A 19,693-nucleotide genomic window follows, 5' to 3' on the forward strand; every position below is an offset into this window, starting at 1 on the left:
CTGGCAGCAGCTTTGCGACTGGATCTGTTGCGAATGGTTGTAAGATGTATGCGGACAGTCTACTGGTGTATAGGCCGTGCTGGATTTACTTGTCGATATCAAACTAATCAGTTTGATGCAATCTCTAGATTATTGCAAACTCTTTATATTGTTAAGCTGTGTTTGCCTCAAGACTACCTGAACTACAGACATTCATGAGTGTATCTACATATTCGAATTATTATTGCACATTGTGCATGAACGGGCGTCCATTCGGGACGCCTCTCTGCTCATCTTACTTTTCACTTTGTGTGCATTTATGTTTTCGTAGAACAAGTATACGTTCGTGTGTCTGCGGCGTGTGTGTTCGCGTTACTGGAAAAAGGGTATGCTCAGTTTCTTGACTGAGTCTTAGCAAAGCCTGCTCCAGCTGATATTGGAGACCTAATCAGCATCAAGAAAGTTATCCTCTCTAAATGTAGAAACAACTTCTCTAATTAAACAACTGTTCGAAATAATGTTATAATGCTTTCGGTACACACAACATTAGGCTATGGCAGACGTGCAGTTTTTTAGTTTATGTATATTTATTTTTATTTTCTTTCGCACAGCGTGTGCCCTATTTTAGATTGTTTGCTTTTTTTAAACATATACACATTAAAATGGTTGCGTCAACGTTGCTTGCTTCAGCCGCGCACCATCAGAATTGGAGGACCCTTAAGCTTCGCCTTTAGGAGTGCATGGAACGCGATAGCATTAAAAGATCCCTGGCCGCTTATCAGGCTTTTTTCTCGTATATTCAAATTACAATCCGATGCTATCATGTCTGTAGGTTGTAGTTAATTCGTACTCTTAATTTTTTTACGGATTTTACTTTGAGAAAATCAATCTCCTCAATCTAGGGCGGAGATGCTTTAACTTCACTTTTTCTTTCCTGTCGAAAAGAAATACGCTCCTTCGATTGGGTACAATTTCGGGCGGCCCTTACAAACTGGGCAACTGCGGAACTCCTCAGGGCTCGGTCCTATCCCCGTTACTATTTAACATCGCCATGCATAAACTTTCTAACAGGCTAGCCGAACTCCCAAAAGTGGGCCATGCAATTTATCCGGACGACATTACAATCTAGTCTCCGGAGGGATCTCTGGCCGAACTGGAGCAATCTTTACAGGGGGCCACAGAGGTGACGGAGGAGTTCTTCGCAGACACGGGACTAAAGCTATCGCCGAGCAAATCCGAACCCTTAATTCACAGGCAGGCTAGGCAAGGCTATAGGAACCTTGAGCCTCTGGAAACACTGCCAGTCAAAATTACGACTAGAGACGGACACCCCATTCCGAGGGTGGACTCCATCAAAATTTTAGGACTTTTAATCAACGCCATAGGATGTAATGCAGAAGCTCTAAAAAAGCTCGGAGCACAGGCGCACAATATACTTAGGCTACTTGCCATGAGTTACAAATAGAAAGATGGGACTCAAGAAGGACAGCCTACTCAGGGCCTTTCAGGCCTTCTTCATCAGTCAAGTTACCTACACGGCGCCTTTCCTCAAATGGAGCAAAGCAGAAAGCAAGAAACTCGACACGCTCATTAGGTCGGTTACCAAAAGACTACTCGGCATCCGACAATGTGCTAGGACGGAGAAACTATTGGAGCTTGGTGTTCATAATACTATCGACGAATTAATCGAAGCACATCTCACTGCACAGATCTCCAGGCTTTCGTTAACTAAGCCGGGTAACAAAATACTTAACGTGGCAGCTATATCATCCACACAACCGCCGCTCGACAGATACCCCCTGTCCAAAGAAGCCAAGGAAGGTATAACGGTCGATCCCGTACCGAGAAACATTCATCCGGTATATAACGAGGACCGAAGAATTGCACGGGCTAAAGCCATCCTTCTAATAGTTGATCAGTACGGGGCAAATGCACTCTTCGTTGACGCGGCCAAATACGGCAGCGAAAACAGGTTTGCAATCTCGGTCGTAGACGCGCGAGGAACGCTGATTAGCGCTGCGTCCGTTTGCACTAAGCACGCAAACGAGGCGGAGGAAATCGCGATAGCTTTGGGCCTTTACGCTGCCAAAGGCCCAACGACTGTTTTCTCCGACTCGAGCACTCCCATCAGGGCCTTCTCGTCAGCCCTAGTGTCTAAGCACACGGCTAGCCTAATAAACAAATCTCTCCAAAATACTGCAGACAACGAGACAGCAGGTCACCACATCGCCTGGTTCCCGGCCCACGTTAAAGGAGTAGGTAATCAAACGGGTTGCAACCCCAACGAGCAGGCTCACTGCCTAGAGCGTGAATTCACGAACCGCGCCCGGGCTAACGGTCCAGCTCTCTCACAAGATTTCTCCCCTAAAGACCCTCTTACCACCTTTAACGAGATCACATCCCAGTACAGACTGAGCAGGAGGAAATTCCCTCCCGCTCACCAAAAATTAAACAGGGCTCAGTCTGTCACGTTCAGGCTCTTACAGACGAGATCGTACCTCACCCCCAGAACGCTCAATCGGATAGATTCCAACTTCCCGCAATCGTGCTCCAAATGTGGGCACGAGTACTGTTCTTTCGACCATATGTTCTGGCTGTGCCCGTTCAACGCGGGCTCTGATCTTCACGACAAGTCCAAGTGGGACGCCTTACTGCAAAGCGCGGACTTCACGCATCAACGACAGGCCGTCCAGAGGGCCCGCGACGTCGCCTAGAGCCACCAGCTTCCGGTTCCGTCATGAGCGCAGTCACCAAATTGATTGGGGTGCCTTCGGCTCCCCAATCTTTTTCCTCGGGACCTTTCCATAAAGTTCTTGTCAACTGTCAACTGTTCACTAACCCCTTGCACCACGTGGAGGGCGTCTGCGGTCGGGGTGGTTCGGGATGAGTTTCCCCGCCACGGATGTCACGGACGCCGATGCTTACGCCGAAGCCGGTGCCGACACCGACGCCGATGCCGGATTTTCTGCGACATAGTTAAAATGGTATCTAGTATAATGCTGAGAACTACTGATTTTATCGTTATTGGAATACCAAAAATATGTAATATAAGTGGGCACTTTCTTGGAATGCCAAGAATTTCATCGAAACCAGGACGCAGTTATGTAGTTGACTTTTACGTCTTACTTATGCGTATATTATCCGAAAAGAATATTGCTCGGGCCTTTGCGTAGTTCCCACAGACAAAGAAAGCTGTGAAAGCACTGTGCGATTCTCCTGTTGAACGTGACCTGATCATTCCCTTTCCAATAAGGCTGTGTAACTTGCGCGACTTATTTTTGTAACAATGCAAGATCATTGTCCGAAGAAAGCAAACGCTTGCAGGAAGATGGAGGTTTGAAGTGATTAACAGTGGTGGAACAAGGGATGTTCCTGCAGCTACATTCCATGTTTCACCACTGTTAATCGTTGTAACATCGATCATGGCTACATTCTCATATCAGTTTTAATGTGTGTGCCTATATATATAGGTGTGTCATTCTGTTTTATCAGCATTTAATTGAACCATGACCCTTCCGCGTCAGCAGCTTTTATGCGATTGTCACAACAGTCAAGCGCCAGTGTAACGAACTCCTCTACAATGAACTCATCTACTACGAAGTTACCTGTATAACAAATGAATAATGGTGTCCTAGTTATATTCTGAGTGGTGCGGTGCGCAAGCTTTACAACGAAGTGACCTGTATAACGAACGATTTGGGAGGCCGCAAGGACATCGTTAAAAAGACGCTCAACTGTATATAATTTTTTTTCGGCAATATTATACACTTCTTATGCTTGTCACAGGTAACGCACTGGCTCTACATTACGCATGATACGCGTAAGGTATGCGCATGCACACCTATATATATATTTGTTTAGTGCTCTCAATATGTAGCATGGTTTTGTTTTCTTTTGAGCAGTGAAATGTGTTGATTCGTTCGATTTCTTATAGCTATATCTTTCTCTTATTTAATGACTTAACTTTTAAAACGATTTTGGAATAATCGCCCCTTCAGAAGCCAAAGTTATCATTTTCTTACAGGTGAAACGATGAAAAAAATATCTCTTTCTATCTCTTGCCGCATGCACACCGCTTATCTTAAACACTGTATCGTCATAACTAAATGGGGAAAGCAGGTGTCCTGGTGCGCACTTCCCCTGAGATCGGGAGACAGGCGATCTAGATGTGAACGTTCGCTATAAGCGATTGAAGTAAGCGATGGCTTACTCTGAATAAGCGAAACTAAGGGATCGGGAAGTAGGCACTTAGCTGCTGATCGCTTCGGAGCTTAAATAGGGAGCAATAACCAGTAAAAGTAAATAATATATTAATAAAAGCCAGTCATAAACAAAGAATAGGATACTTTTTTTTTTGCTCTCCCTTGCAACGTACTTAAGTAGGTCGACAGCAATAGATAATTCCTTTGTCGGGACGGAGAGAGCTTCAAATGCGCATCATGATATTAGTTTTGGCAAGAGCTTACTACGGTGCTCCTACTGTACAGTATAGAGCTTCAGGTGCTATCGGTTCTTTCGGCGATATAAGCAGAACCAGGATCTTAGTAAGTGTCGCTTTTTGCAGCTAAGCTAACCTACTTCGAGAATTGCCCAAAATTATGGACCGAAGCTTGGCATTGCTAATTTTGTCTTTGTACTCGCTATTCGCGCCAACTAAGCTGTTACTTAGGCTTGGTGTGGTGTGCAAAGTGCGAATCAAACGTTTGCTCTGGCTGTCAAAGAATAAGTGTAGAAAGAACCAATGAATGTAGCGCAATAAAAATTCAAGGGGATACTGACAGTTTTAATGCAATGAGGTGGCGTAGTTATGAATGTTGTGAGGTGATTAAGCGTTTTCTAAAATTACGAAAGATCTGGTAATATCAGGTTAGCGCTATGTTGGGTATTCCAGAGCGCGTCATTTTAGAACTACTGATAGCATCGATGTGAACCTGCTAAAATTGGTCAGGACTTCAGTATATCGGTTAAAAGTGCGACGCTTCCAACGTTACTGGCGGCGCTCCCAAGGACGCCAGGGTTATGAGACATCTGGGAGGTGCCATGGGCGCTGTTTCTTCTGTACAATAGCAGCGCCCTTGCGTGGTGCGTCGCACCAACAAATGGCATCCCCGAATTGTTAAGGTACAATAGGCTGGTCGTTTTGGAGAGCTACAAAGCGCGATGGCAGGAGGGCGCATTACATTCGGGGTGCCAAAATCGAGTGCCTGGTGTACATTGGACTGGTTCTTTCCGAGCACTGCACTCCAGCTCAGAGCTCTCTTCGTCAACCTGGGAGTGCGGTCGAGATCTGGCGCAGCTATTGTCACATGGCTGCTGCAGCTGATGATGATTTACTGGCGTTCCTTTGAAACGGGACGGTGACAAATACTCACCTAGCCTGCATGATTTATTCCGATATGCTATACCTGCTTTTCATTCTGGCATATTACAGGGAAAGCTGTATATGGCTAGGCGAAACGAAAAACCGTTCCTCCCATGTTTCGATAAACATCTCCATTGGCTGCGTCGTCAGTTACGTCGTACTCTACGTCGCACCCAAGTGCGCGCGCTATTGGCAGCGCCGTTAGTGACGTCGTTCTCTGCGCCGTACCTGCTCTGCCCGCAACGCCGGCTCCTCGGCTTCCCGTTGTCGCATGCGTTCGATATCTCGAGGTAGCTCAACGTCGTGGTTAACAGAATCCGCCGCCATTGGCGCTTGCGTTCCACTCCGCGATTTCAACGTGGACGTTTCGTCGCAGCCGAAGCCAAAGTGCCGCTCGAGAAACACCCGCCGAAAGCGGGCGTTGGCCCCGGTGAACGCGTTCCCGCCATTGCCCCGTTGACACTGCTCTGCCCGCAACGCCGCTTTATTATTATTTTTATTTCGAAAGTTCGCCCAATGGCATAAACCATTAAATATAACAATGCAGGTCGGTTTCGGCGATGAACAGCAATAGTGCTCGATGGTTGCTTCCATAGAGCCATGTCCGGTGGTCGCGTAGGATGAAGGCACACTGTTTTCAGGTAGCGCCGTCGGACCTGGTTTAGACTAGGGCATGTCCACAACAGGTGTTTGATTGTTGCCCTGGACGCTAGAGCTGGGAAATATGGGCAGGTATCCGCAAATGATCCACGGAGGTGTTGTGGCCAGGCATTCGTGACCGATGGGGTAAGTGCCACCCACACACGGAGCCTCCGCAACACCACCTCCTCCTGGCGTGTAAGGCCGCCTCGGAGGTTTGAACCACACGGTGGGATTAAATCTCGTGTGGTGCGGCGGAGAATCTCCTTGCGGTGGAGGAAATCGCCCTGGGGGTCACTTGGGAAACGTGCTTCCACAGCTAGTGGCAGCTCACTGTGCGTGGCGGTGTCAGCTTGTATATGAGCAGAAATAGTGTCCCGTGGGATCCACTGTATCTGAATCTGACCGGGCATCTGTGCTGTCATTCGGTGTATTTCGTTTGCGACAGGGTGGGCATTGTAAACCTTCCGAATCTCTTTTATGGCCGAGGTGGAGTCAGTGCGCATTATTACAATCGGTGCTGGCGATGTGGAAGCAGCTATTACCAAGTTTGTTGCGTCTCGTATGGCCAAAAGCTCAGCACTGACCGATGGTACCGGAGTTGTCAGACGGTACACATAATTAGCACTTATGGATGGGCGCCCTTGCACCACGGTGGACGTAACCACTTGTATATCCGTGCAGCTCGCATCGGTGTAGGCCAATAGTGAACCTGTCGGGAGTGCGGCATCGGCTTCTTCCATGTGGCGGCGTAGCCGTGAGGTACTGGAATTGAGCCGAATAGATAACACGAGGCTGCAGGACTGTTCGGACGAATAAACAGACAGTTTAGGGCGGGCTCCCCCAGCCTTGGAGCAGATGCGTCGGATCAGATGAAGCACCCGGTGCGCTTGCTGCCTAATTTCGCGGATCCAAGCTTTTGCTGAGCCATTTGCCGTGATGACGACGCCTAGTATGCGTAGCTGGGGAGCTGGTGTCAGAGCACATCCAGATAGATGCAGGTGGATAGGCGTGTTCAGAAGCCGTCTACTGCCCCAGCTGTTCGCAACCGACATGTAGAGCGTCTTCTCTGTTGAAATTGTCAGTCCTATAGATTGACACCACTCGTCGGCTGTGTTGAGTGCTTGCTGCAAGGCGGATTCCTGTCGTTGCAGGTCGTTGTGAACACTCTAAACGGTAATATCATGGGCGCATATAATGTAGTATATGTCTTAGATAGCTGCCAGAGCCCACTCGAGGGGTAACATTGCCAGGTTAAAGAGCAACGGTGCAAGCACAGGCCCCTGTGGCACACCCCGCTTTGCTTTGAAGCTGCCGGTTGAGTGTCCCGCCACACGGATGGCAAACGTCCGTTGAGTGAGGAAGCACTTTACAAAATTACAGATGCGCTCGGATAATCCCACGCAACGCATAATGTCAAGTATAGCAGCGTGGCTAACTTCATCGTTCGCCTTGTGCACATCCATGGCTAATATTGTTCGCACCCGGCGAGTCTGATTTCCTGCCAACATCATGCCAGTAAGCGCTCCAAGGCCATCTTCTGTGCCCAGGTGCGGACGAAATCAATTTGTGCAGGATGATACCATTTGAATTGTTCAAGCCACCAGGTTACTCGCTTAGCAAGCATTTTCTCAGTTGATTTGCAGACAGTGGCCGTTAAGGCAATAGGGCGAACGTTGCGGAGATTAGAAGGGTCTTTTCCTGGTTTGGGTATAGGTATAACTTCAGCGTGTGTCCAAGATGCAGGTATATCGCCTTGAGTCCACACGTGATTTATGTTATCCAGGAGCGAGACCAATTATGTCTCTGTAAGGTTTTTAAACAATTCGTGAGGTAATCCGTCAGGTCCAGGTGCTGTGCGTGGTCTCGACGCGTCGATAGCTGCTATTAATTCCGGCATAGTGAACGGTGCCTGGATTCCAGAGATTGCCTCTGGATTAGGGTGTCGGCCGACCGTCGAAGGCAGGATTACAGAGTGATCAACGTCGCTTTATCGGCTCGCCTTTGTGGCATGCGTTCGATATCTCGAGTTACCTCGGCGTCGTGGCTACAAGCCATTGGCGCTCTCGTTCCACTTGAAAAACAAACAGGTAACCAATAATTGAGAAACCTTCAATACAATGTCGGGATTAACCCACTGCTAAACACCGTGGCCGCAAGATTCAGCTTCGCTGGTTAACCATCTGTGCGGAGTGCTTTTGTGGTGCTTTTGTATACATTTCCTTTACCTTTTAGGGGCGAAGCACCTTAGGGCCGAGCCTTGTCCCTCCCTCGTCGCCCGTCGTCCGTAGCTCTAGTTTGCATGGAGCCCGCTAGGGGCGCTGCGGTGCACAAGGGCGTTCGTTCGCGACGCGCGCTCTCTTTCTCTCTCCTCCGTAGTTCTGGTTTGCATGGAGTCTGCTAGGGGCGCGGCGGTGCACAAGGGCATTCGTTCCCGACGCGCGCTCTTTCTCTCTCGTTCCCGACGCGGGCTGTTGCTCTCTCGTTCCCGCGCGCGCTCTCTTTCTCTCTCGTCCGTAGCTCTGGTTTGCATGGAGTACGCTAGGGGCGCTGCGGTGCACAAGGGCGTTCGTTCCCGACGCACGCTCTCTTTCTTTCTTCAGCCATGGATGATAACGGTCGCTTCTGATAACGGTGCGCCCACTATGGATGAAAAGGCAAGAGTGGCGGCTCAACTGCAAGTAGACTCGAGGGCTCGTAAAGCTGCTGCAGCACGGCGACGCAGACAACAAGCGGACCCGGAGTCTAGGGCGCGGGAAGCTGCCGCAACGCCGGCAAGGGGATCCGGAGCTGAGGGCTCGCGAAGCTGCAGCAGCACGGCAACGCCGGCATGCGGACCCGCAGCTGAGGGCTCGCGAAGCTCGAGCTTGAACCGAGCATCGGCGCCACGAACCTCAGGTAGAGAACGCTTCCGGCGTTTTGCCGCCGCTTCCCGCGCTCTCGCCGCCTCTACCACATACAACCAATAAAACAACATTGTATATACTGTACGCATGTGTTGTCACTCATTTGCATGTACGAGTATGCAATGTACAGGGGATTCACGGTTACTTGAATGATCCCCCGGTGCTTCGCCCACTCATCATCATACACTTCGGGGATATGCGGTGTTTTTTTTTTGTCATCCTCTAAACTTTATGTACTTTGTACCGTTACCTATGCTTGTAACGCATCCTGTTGTATCAATCTCTTCCCTGATTTTTTTTCAACCGAGACTCTAAACGTCTCTTGCGTTGCTCGACTGCTGACCAGTTGATGCTTCTATTCACTTTACATCCAAGCTCTTCTGAAAGGTGTGCGTTACCTACGGGCTTTTTTGTCATATTCTATTAGGATGTGCTGAGTTGTCTCAGGATTTCTGCTGCAGCATACACATGCCTCATGTTGTTTTGTTGCATAATTTGCCCCGCTATGTGTTTGCACATAGGAAACCATAAAAAGGAAGGCACTGCCCTTTTTGTCATCGGGCAGATTTACCCTTCAAATTTCTTTCTTTACATTCCTGTAAATCTCAATGGTCATTTTTGTTCCCATTCTTTGCAACCAATTCGCTGTCTCTGTTTATCTCACTTTCTTTCTGATGACTCCTGGTTGTCCATTTACACTTTCAATTACCCTGTACTTGTTTGCCGACTTTCTTGACCTCGTCATCCATTCTGTTTCCACGCTTTTCAGGTACAGATACTTGTGCACTTTACCCGCCCATTTATTGCGCAGAGCAAAACTAATTTGCTCTGCGCTTCTCTGACTTCAAAAGAGGCACAACACCATGTCGCCTTGCACTGCCTCATTGTGGTTTTACCGTGGGCTCCAAAAGCCAACCGCTCTACCAATCCTTCGTTAACTTCAGCGCCGACAAGATATCAGATTTTAAGCACAGAAGGGCATTTACGAAGGTTAGCGATTACACAATTAATCCTAAAGGCTGATTCACACTACGCCGACACGAGAACGATTTTGGTCTGCCGACTGATGACGCGAGCAGTTTCCGGGACAGAAAACGCCGTGGCCAATGGTTTAAAGGAAGAAAAACGCTGTCTCCAGCAGTCGGCAGACCAAAATTGGTGCCGTGTCGGCCTAGTGTGAATGAGCCTTTACGAGATTCCACGCACCACCTGTATTATGGCCCCAAATTTATCTATATTTCAATATTGTTGCATTCCGCTTCCCCATTATTTTCAGACAATCGTGTTGGGTGTTTAAGTAAGTCTTTCCTTCAATTCGATTCAATTCACATAAATTCAAGTTTATAACATACCTTAAAATGATACATAGTTGCGCATATACAGCGCCGAGGTAATTAAATAACTGGACTAAGGATATGACTTGCTGTTGAATGACAGATCATAATTCCCGATTTCTCTGTGCTAAGTTTAAGGCCTAGATTTGTCTCTGACACACATATTTGCAAGGATCTGTAAATTTCTTGCATTGTTCGCTAGTGGCACTATGTCATCCGCTTACATCAGTCCGGGGACCTTACGCATGTATGATAAATCAAACCCTAATTCAGCGCTTTCTGGTGGTCTTTCTATGCCCTTAACCTAAAGCGTGAACAACAGTTGAGACAAAGGACATCGTTGCTTCCATCCTTGGCGAATTTCTACCACGTCATTACATTTTCAGCTTTCGCACACAATTTCTACTCCGTTGTCTCTATATAATTCCTTCAAAAGCACGAGATCCTCGTCTCTGCTTTCATGCTTGAGAATCCCCCATAACAATTCCATGCCTACGTTGTCGTAGGCTCCTTTTATATCAAGAAATGCTATCCATAAAGGGCTATTCTGAGCTACTGAAATCTCCATGCAATGAGTTACTACAAACGTACGGTATTATCCTCTAAGCATCTGCCTGGTCTGAACCCCTCCTGCAGTTCCCCCAGTACATAATTTTTCTCCACCCACTTCGGCAGTTATAATTTGATGGCTTGCATTGTTATTATATAAGCATATCGCCGTTACTGTAACTGGCTTGCACGAGCTCGTCTTATCCTTATAAACTTTGCCCTTGTAGATTAGGTTCATATTGATTTCATGCCATACAACCATATTTATATTAGCTTCTGCTACTGGCATGGCACCCTTAGGGGTGGCAGCTGGCTGTTGAATTGGGACCTGCATGTCTTGCTTGTTTACAACACAAGAAGCGCTGACACACTTTGTCCTCCAGTGAACGATTTCACTGGCAAGTGGCTGTACGTGCTGCTACTGGATGCTTTCGCTGACTTTGGTCTAGGACTGGTTTAACATCATTTCAATCTGTGTCTGAGCGCGCTAGCAAACAGCTGAATATTTCATTAGAAAAGCGGCCCAGGAGTTAGGCTTTAGCACTTACCGTCAGCCAGCTGGTACTTCAATAAACACTTTGTGCGGGACGACTTTGGAAGTGTGTGCAGTGTTCTGCGATGGACTACACAACGCCTCATCAATGAAGAATAAACGCATTGCTAAGACAACTCGTGCATTCCTTTCAAAAGCATTTAAATGAACGTAGGTGAGGACGTCGATGAACTTATGCATAAACATTGTACAAAGCTTCGCTTCTGTAGACGTTATAGAACATGTGCTTTCGACTTGAAATATTTTTTGCCACCAATATGCTCGAAAGCTATAAACCTAAAAGCACTATGCGTCGCGGAGTTTTTGCCTTGAACTTGGTCTTGTAGATTTTTCTGTAGATTTTTCTTTTTTTTCTTGGTTTCCGCACTTTTTTCATCTACTGTAATCCGGCGACATATACCGCTTCGTAGCTGGCGGTGTTGTGGGACGCAATCTTTCACTTCAGCCTTTGCTGTCCCAGTAATTTGAGTGGCGCTTTGGCGATGTCAACCAAGCAATCTCCCCGGACGTCTTGAATCCCTCAGTGGTTTCGGGTATACAGCGACTCATAAGCTTATACGTGGAGAAAAACCAATATAGCCCCTTTTATGCAAAATTTTTCAGTACGGAAACCTTTACCTTTCCATATATTGCGCCGAAAGGGAAGAGCCGCAGACACGCACAAACACGCACACAAGCACACCGGTTACACGAAAACAGAATGAGGCATCTGTACAGTTACGATTTTACAGTTAGGACTGAAAAGTTGATGCGCTCCTCAAACGACTTTTAATATGTCGTCCTACAGTCTTGAAGTACCTAGAGAAGCAAACTGAGCGCTTTCGTGCATAGTAAACAAATACTGTGACTTACATCGAATGCTTAAGTGGAATTCAGCCCTAAATTCTGGAGTGACACATGTGTGGTAGATTTGCGTGTGCCTTTTATCCCGCTGACTCATATACCCAGTGGCCCATTAAAAAAGTAGTTACCCTCCAAGGCGACACCACAGTAGTTCAAGGAAATGATGGAGCATCAACGGAAAGCGGAAGAACATACGTGAAGTTCTGGCGCCATATATATTTTCTTAAACCAACTCACGTGGTGCTTTTATTAGGCGCCTCTCCTCTCAATGTTGCAATTATGCGTGGACTCCTTCGACACTACCCCTCAGCTTATGAATTATTTATCTGGTGGCTCGAAAACGCTCAGTCGTCTATTTCAGGGCCTCGGCAGAAAGGAAGTTCTCTGATATTTATAATCCCCGACGCGTCGAAGTCACGACATGGCTAGTGGATCTGTCATGGCACCGCTTCAATCGATTCTGGAGAACGCCTTTGCGCCTTTGCGCTCAGATGCATCATCAATTGCGGTTCGCGTCAAGGTCTACACGCCACTGCCTTATTTCAAACCTCACTGCTTGCGCAACCAGAACATCGACAGTGTAGGAGCATGACTGCTTTGTTTACCATTACCGCTTACGCACGTAGTCTGCGCAGGGAATTAAATACATACGAAAAGGAACGATCAAAGAAACTTTTACCTTATAGGAAAGAATAGGAATATCCAGGTGGTCAAAATTGATCCGGAGCCCTCCACTACAGCGTGCCTCATAATCAGAACTGGTTTTGGCACGTAAAACCGCAGAAAGAAGAAAAAAGACAAACAGCCTTACAAAGCAGATGCCGTGGCGACACAGCCTGCAAGAGTAAATTTTTTACATCGAATCTGCATATGACTAGCTTCCAGCGGATCGATGTCCGTAGACCAAGAACGTGGGCTGATCCCGAAGAAGTGCAATACCGGGCCGACCCGCGTCGGAGGTGAAGCACTCTTCAAGCACTCCGCCATCTTGCAAAAATAACTCCATTATCTTAGGTCCAAATACAACCCGTATCAGATATTAAGCTGATAAGAGCAGATACTACACTTTCGCCCGCGTTGGCCATGTCTGCACCATACACGTGTACGCCATCCCGCATACTCAAAGTAGTGCCTACCAATCTGAGTGTCTTCTGCGTCCTGACGTCATGCTCTACGTAGGCTCCTTTCCTCAGTTATGACATGTCTGTGAAATGGGTAGGCCGCGTGTTGCACAGTTTGAAGAAGAACGGCGTGCCTACAAAGAACGACGGCATGAACAGAAAAGGGAATGGGAGCGGCGGCAGCAGAAGGAGACCACCGATTATGCGCGGGCCGCGGACACCAAGCGTAAGCGTGCTGCCCGCCAGGACCGCGTGGCGGAAAGAAATGCGAACCGCCCATGTGGCCCCGATCCCGCAAACTTGAAACGTTTCAGTGGAGCACAGGTCAATCACCACATACACAGCTTCGCTGGTCATCCGCCATTCACAGAATGGAATGGCACTGATTTTTTTTTCTTATGTGACTCTCTCCAGTTTGTTCTTTTTTTTTTGTCAGATGGCTGCCATTTCTAAATAATAGTTTCGCTCACTGTGAATAAGACGTGATTTCAGTAGCCTTCTTGAACACTTGCATGTTATAAGAAGATACGTGGGAACCATATCGACTCTATACAGTGCGTGCTGGAGACGCACTATTGCACCGATGCATGCTTGGCGAACTATATGTCTACTATAGTTTCCCAGATTGTATTCAGACGTGGTTTCGGCGTTTTATCTTTAACCTGTTTTAACACATTTTCAAAGCATGCTTCCTCTTGATCATTGTAACAGTCATCTGGCGAACAGAAGATCACTGGGCGTTCTTTGCTTTTCGTGTCTACCATGGTTATATGCCAACTGCCTCGGCTTCCTTCAATTTTCGCTGCGTGCGATTTCTTGTGAATAAAGGTTTCCAGTAGCATCAGTGACTGCATGACGTCAATGAATCGTTTGCTTGTTGGCGCCGGCCTTTTCTTGATATGAACTCTTTGTCTAAGAGAGAATTAGTAGCGGCCATCACACATGATGCCAACATCTCCTATACGCACATTTATTATGAACGACGCGCTTCACGTCAAAAAGTATCTTCATCCGGAATTTGTCTGTGTGAACAATAGAGAGAGTGCGGACTGAAGAAAAAAAGACACCCGACATACGAGCGGAGCATTATATGCCTTCTCATCTTCTGTACATGTCAGTGGTTTATGCCGGAAACCGTATCGTCCAATCTTTTCATCACCAGCCACGCATATTGCAGCATTTCAATCACGCGCCTGCCCCGCAAAGCAGCAAAAAGTGGGCACCCGCACCACGCGACCCGCGTTACCTACGCGACCGCGGATTACTCTCCCCTATTAGCTTATCTTTATGACTGCCTTACCTTAAGTGCAAATAGTTGGGCTTGTTAGTTATTCACGGCTGTGGGTACAGCTCTAAGTATGCAGGGTGAACCGAAGTTGACAAATGCAGTGCTTTGTTTGTCTGCTTCTGTGCGTCCTGTGTATACTTCGCGCGATGCCCACAGTCAGGACCTTACTTGGTAAAAAGCTGACCGAGCAGATGCACCGTACCTCGTGAAAGTAGGCATAGAGAGCTTGGCTTGAATAAAGGAATTATGGGCTTAACGGCGTATATTTATTGCACTGAGAATATACAGCTATGCCGGTTGTTGCTGCACTGTGTATTTCTGTAGAGAACAAAGCGGACCTCCCGCAGAAGGGTTTGACTAAAAAGCTTCGCTTTACTGAATATGTCAGCTATGACGTCATCGTACGCTTATGAGATAGCTGTATTGCAGTCGCAGACTGTCGCCTCAGTAGAAGCGCCAGCGGAAAACAAGAAAGTTTGGAGGATCGGCGATTGAATAACTGAATTTATATTTAGAGCGTTTGGAGCATCCACACAAAAGGCTACGGTATAACGGTGAGTAGAGCCTGTATTCGAAGAGGGTGAGAGCAAGCCCCAACATCGTGTCCGACTTGTTACTAAATACGAGGAGGCAGAGTGAGCTGTAAATGTAGCATTAGAGAAGAGGCAATGTGCAGCGGGCGCTGCTACTAAAAGCATTGAAAATCGAGTAGCACACAAAGCCGTGGAAGCTCCGACCTAAATGGTCTGAATGCCTTAGCACTTTACACAGACCTGGAACCATTTTTAGTTGCTCCGGGTGACAGCAATCTTGTTTTATATTCCTCCAAAGTAGAAATGCAAGTCTTCTAATAATCTGGTTTGTGACATGAAACAAATGGTAGTGTCTATGTACATTTTTTTATTACACCTAAAATGTGGCAGCAGTATCAGGAATGGAGGTGTTGGGGCCTGTGACGACTAGGTTAGCATGGGTGAAGTTTAACAATGCGTAGTGCATGCCCTTATTTATTCATTGCAGTTTTGCATTAGGTGGCTACAGAAAGCTTCACTTGCAGCTTTCGTACGTTGATGTAGTCTCAGCTTAGCCTCATCGATGGTGAGAGCAACAGAAAGTATAAGGCTCGTAGTTTTACGGGCCGTATAGCTTGCAGTAAGCATTCGATTACTAACTAAACACACGTAGTGTCACGCGCCCAGAGACACAAATAATATGATTACATATGATTCCCTGATGGCAGCAATATTCACATTCACAATTTGATTTCACACTGACAATGTTTTTCTCATTCACAGTCACAATTTATTCAAATCACATTCACATCAACATTCGTATTCACACTTCATTCATATTCACATTTTCATGGCTTAATAAATCAAATTCACACTTTTCCTTAATGAATTTTGTGGTCTGGCGCTCTTTTCTCCTACTTGGCCCTTGCACCAGAACACGCCAAATTCGTGATGATTATCAATGGATTCCAAAGGCCTTCTTTTCCGAGAGGATTTCAGTTTAGGGAACAAAAAAAAAAAAGAAAAGCTTGCTAAAGCTTAGTCAGGTGAATACGGATGTTGGCAACCCGCGAATACACGAAACATTGTCGCGCGACTGGCCGCTCGCGGCACTTTGTGTTTATTCGCGGGCCTCTCTTATACTTGGTATTACCTTTTAAGTACCGCCTACTGAGCAACGGAAATGTGGATCGGGAGCTTTTCATGTGGCTCTACAATTTTCTCATTGACCCTTTTGATCTAATTATACTTGAGAAGTTGATTATTTAATTTAGAAAAATTTAATATAAAGGCGGAATGCAAAAATTAGTAGCCCTTCCCCTGTCGAGGAAATGGGGGTAAGGGAATGTTGTCATGTGTTTCTTCGGTGTTTCTCTGAACAAACTGCACTGACGAGTACCATGTTGTGCTCGAACCACAACCAGTCACAAGCACTGCAGCTGGCTCCGAAGTTCCAGTTGAGAAACTCGATCGCGTTGAAACTTGTTGAGACCTGGCGATCACTAAGGGGAAGTTGACGTTAGCGTTGCCGAGGCGTGCACAACCGTTGTCGGGTTCCTGGAGGGCTAGACGACGCTGACGTGTGGCCTAAACATCGCGCTCACTCAACTCGGGGTCCGCGGCTTAGTGGCGCACCGACGGGGAGTGGGGGTCGGGTGTTGTAACCCCTCCCGGAGGCCGAGTTAACACCTCCCCCCACGCGTCCAGCCCCACCAGTCCAACGTGTACCTTCAGCGCTCTGTTCACATTGTCCTCATTCACCATGATGGAGGCTTGCACAAGTTTGTTGACCATTAGGAATGGTAAAACAGCACGACAGGCGTAGACTAAAAAAAAAAAAAATAAACAAGACGTAAAGCACATACAAACGCTGTGTGTCTTACATCTTCCTTTCGTTGCGGTCTTTCGTGTTTGTTTATCACTTCTGAAGCTAATTAGAAAGCACCATAGTGCGCATTTTTAGTCGTGATTATAATTCTTAGGCATTGTATGTGCGGTTGCATTCCTCTAGTTAAAGCAACAAAGTTGTGTATGATGCAAAGTGCTTGCTTCCACCTCCCCCCCGGCAGAGATCCTGGGTGCGCTACTGTCGCGGCTCTTCGCTGGCGTTTCGCCTGGGCTTCGGAAGCCCTCACGCTAGGATCGGCACGTCGACGACAAGCCCTTTGCCGAGCACGTTCATTCTGGTTGGATTTCCATGAAACCTATTCAAAATTAAATCTGTCGGTCACGTAAAATCATGCCCCTTTAGGCAATGGCTCATACCCTCGTAAACGCGGCCTCCCCATTACGACGACAGAGAGAAGTGATATTCTACGCTGGAATGATTAGCGGCAACGCAGCCAGCTGTGGAAGCAGACCACGACGACGAACGCAAGAGCAGTGGCGCAAGCGCGTGCCGACCACCTGTGCAGTGTAAGAGCAGTTGTGTTTTTTAGCGGTACATCGCCGGCGCAATCTTCGCTTGAGAAACTGCCGCAGTATCTCCAACCCACGACCAACTACGTTACCTTGGTTCTGTCCAGCTATGGGACATTTTCATATTTTGAATGTTGGCTCAGTTACGTGGGACAACTGTTATATATATATATATATATATATATATATATATATATATATATACCTCTGTCACGTGACCGGCTTCCCCTACATCATACAAATACACGTTTTTCCACTTTGACACTCGTAACGGTAGCGCATTAAAAAATACCGTCAGCAAGACCTTCACATTAGACCAAACTTGTCACGCCTTCTTCGGTCACGGCCAAAATTGTCCCGTCCATTGTGATGGCTGACACTTGTTTCCCACACCGTAACAGAAACCCACAAGAGGGAGGCGTGTTGCTTGCTGCAGGCGGACGAAGCCTTGCAAAAGTTTTCGCGAATTGCGCCACTTGAACGCCAGTGCGTGATACGGTTTGGAACACTTCGCTGTCCCGCTAACAAAACCAGGTATCGAACACAAGTTGACACAGCGTGTAACACGTTGCGCACTTGTCGAGGGAAAACCCGCCGAGGAATATTGGCAGCGCTGCCTTTGCTGTCTCAAAAGAGAGCAACAGGCCGATGCTTATAGGAACTCAGTTTCCGCAAGGCTGCTGCAATGACGACACTTTCACATGCCGCAGAACACATTACGTGGTCACGTTTGGCAGCCCATGAGACATTGAGAGTCGTTATCACGTAAGCCGCGGCACTAGCTCCATTTTCTTTGTCAACAGAGCCATAGGTCCGTAATTTTATATGCCTGTCATGCATTCCGTCGAGGTGTTCTACCACCTAAGCTTTTGCTTCTCCCGTACGTGTAGGGCGCCAGGTGCGAATATGCGGAATGCTGAGTTGACAATCCACTCTCTCATGCGGCCACGGTGGCTTGTGGCGTTCAAATGGTTTAGAAAATTGCAGGCTAAGTACACGAAGTGTGTTGAGTGCCACAACGCGAGATTCCATCCAACTGCCAAGTCGCTGGAGAGGCGGTTTTCCCGCCCGAGTCTCACCGAGGTGGCATCGCGGCACGATCAGGCGTTCTGATGCAAGGAGTTGGAGAGAGGACGACTGTGACTCATGCAGAACCTTGTTGCTAGGAGCTGCCTTTGGCAACCTAAGAGTTCTCCTGAGACCTTTGCGATGTAGCAACTCCAATCGATTATAGTGAAATATTGATGGTGATGTTAGCGGCAACTGGAAAAGCACACAATCCCCCATAATTGTCGATCATAACTTCAACGTTGAAGAAGGATGACTGCTCCAACGTGCGTCGGCGATCCTACGCACCGGGTTAAACTGTGGTTCGAGCGACGAAATGATGGTGTCTACAGCACGTCTCAAGGAAATACTGGCATCATGTACTACGCCGAAAATTCTTACGTGACTAGCTTGATGAATTGATGTGCTTCGAATGCTAATCTTCATCGCCCTTTGTCTTTGCCGCAGCCCTGGGAATAGCATACAACAGGATAATTATACTGTGATGGTTAATCCTACCGATGAAAGGTCGGCTTGTGCAGACACAACTGTCTATTGAGCTATCATTGCCAGGCACTTGTGCTAGTATCCGAATGGCCAAATGCACGTATCATCTGCTTATATTGACACATGTACTGTCTTGCATGTATTCTTTAAACCATCTGGTAATCCAGACATGGCCACATTAAATAGCAGGGGTGTCAATAGTTTTTCTTTTGGTACACCTCGGGAAATTGATCTCGCTTACTCATTGACGTTTCTAGCGTCACCTACACTAGCTGACCACTGATTAACGTATTTATGAAACGTTACAGGTGTACTCTGACTTCCATTTCCGCTAGTCGACCAACTACTGAGCCATGGAGAACGTTGTTATTGGCCTTCGATAGGTCAGAGAAGATTCTCAGAGTAGCAAAATCGGCTAGCTTGTTGGTTTTCGAAGTGGTTAACCAAATTTCGGATGTTGTTCTGCCCTTTGGAAGAAACTGATGATAAACTTTGGAAGAAGCTGATGATGTTCAAGCCACCATATCAGTATAACACTCAGCCTTTTCCGTCAGTTTCGCAACGTAGGAAGTTGAGGAAACCAGTTGATATGAACTGCAAGTTGTTCTGCCTTTCCGGGCTTAAGTATTGGTGCA

At 47.2% G+C, this 19,693-nt stretch overlaps 1 pseudogene; it reads right to left on the bottom strand.

Moving 5' to 3' along the window:
• Positions 1-13,071: 13,071 nt before the first annotated feature.
• Positions 13,072-13,250, bottom strand: LOC119451129 (U2 spliceosomal RNA; annotated as a pseudogene).
• Between the last annotated feature and the right edge of the window lie 6,443 nt (positions 13,251-19,693).

The sequence above is a fragment of the Dermacentor silvarum genome, chromosome 4, assembly GCF_013339745.2.
Source record: "Dermacentor silvarum isolate Dsil-2018 chromosome 4, BIME_Dsil_1.4, whole genome shotgun sequence".
Taxonomy (NCBI): domain Eukaryota; kingdom Metazoa; phylum Arthropoda; class Arachnida; order Ixodida; family Ixodidae; genus Dermacentor; species Dermacentor silvarum.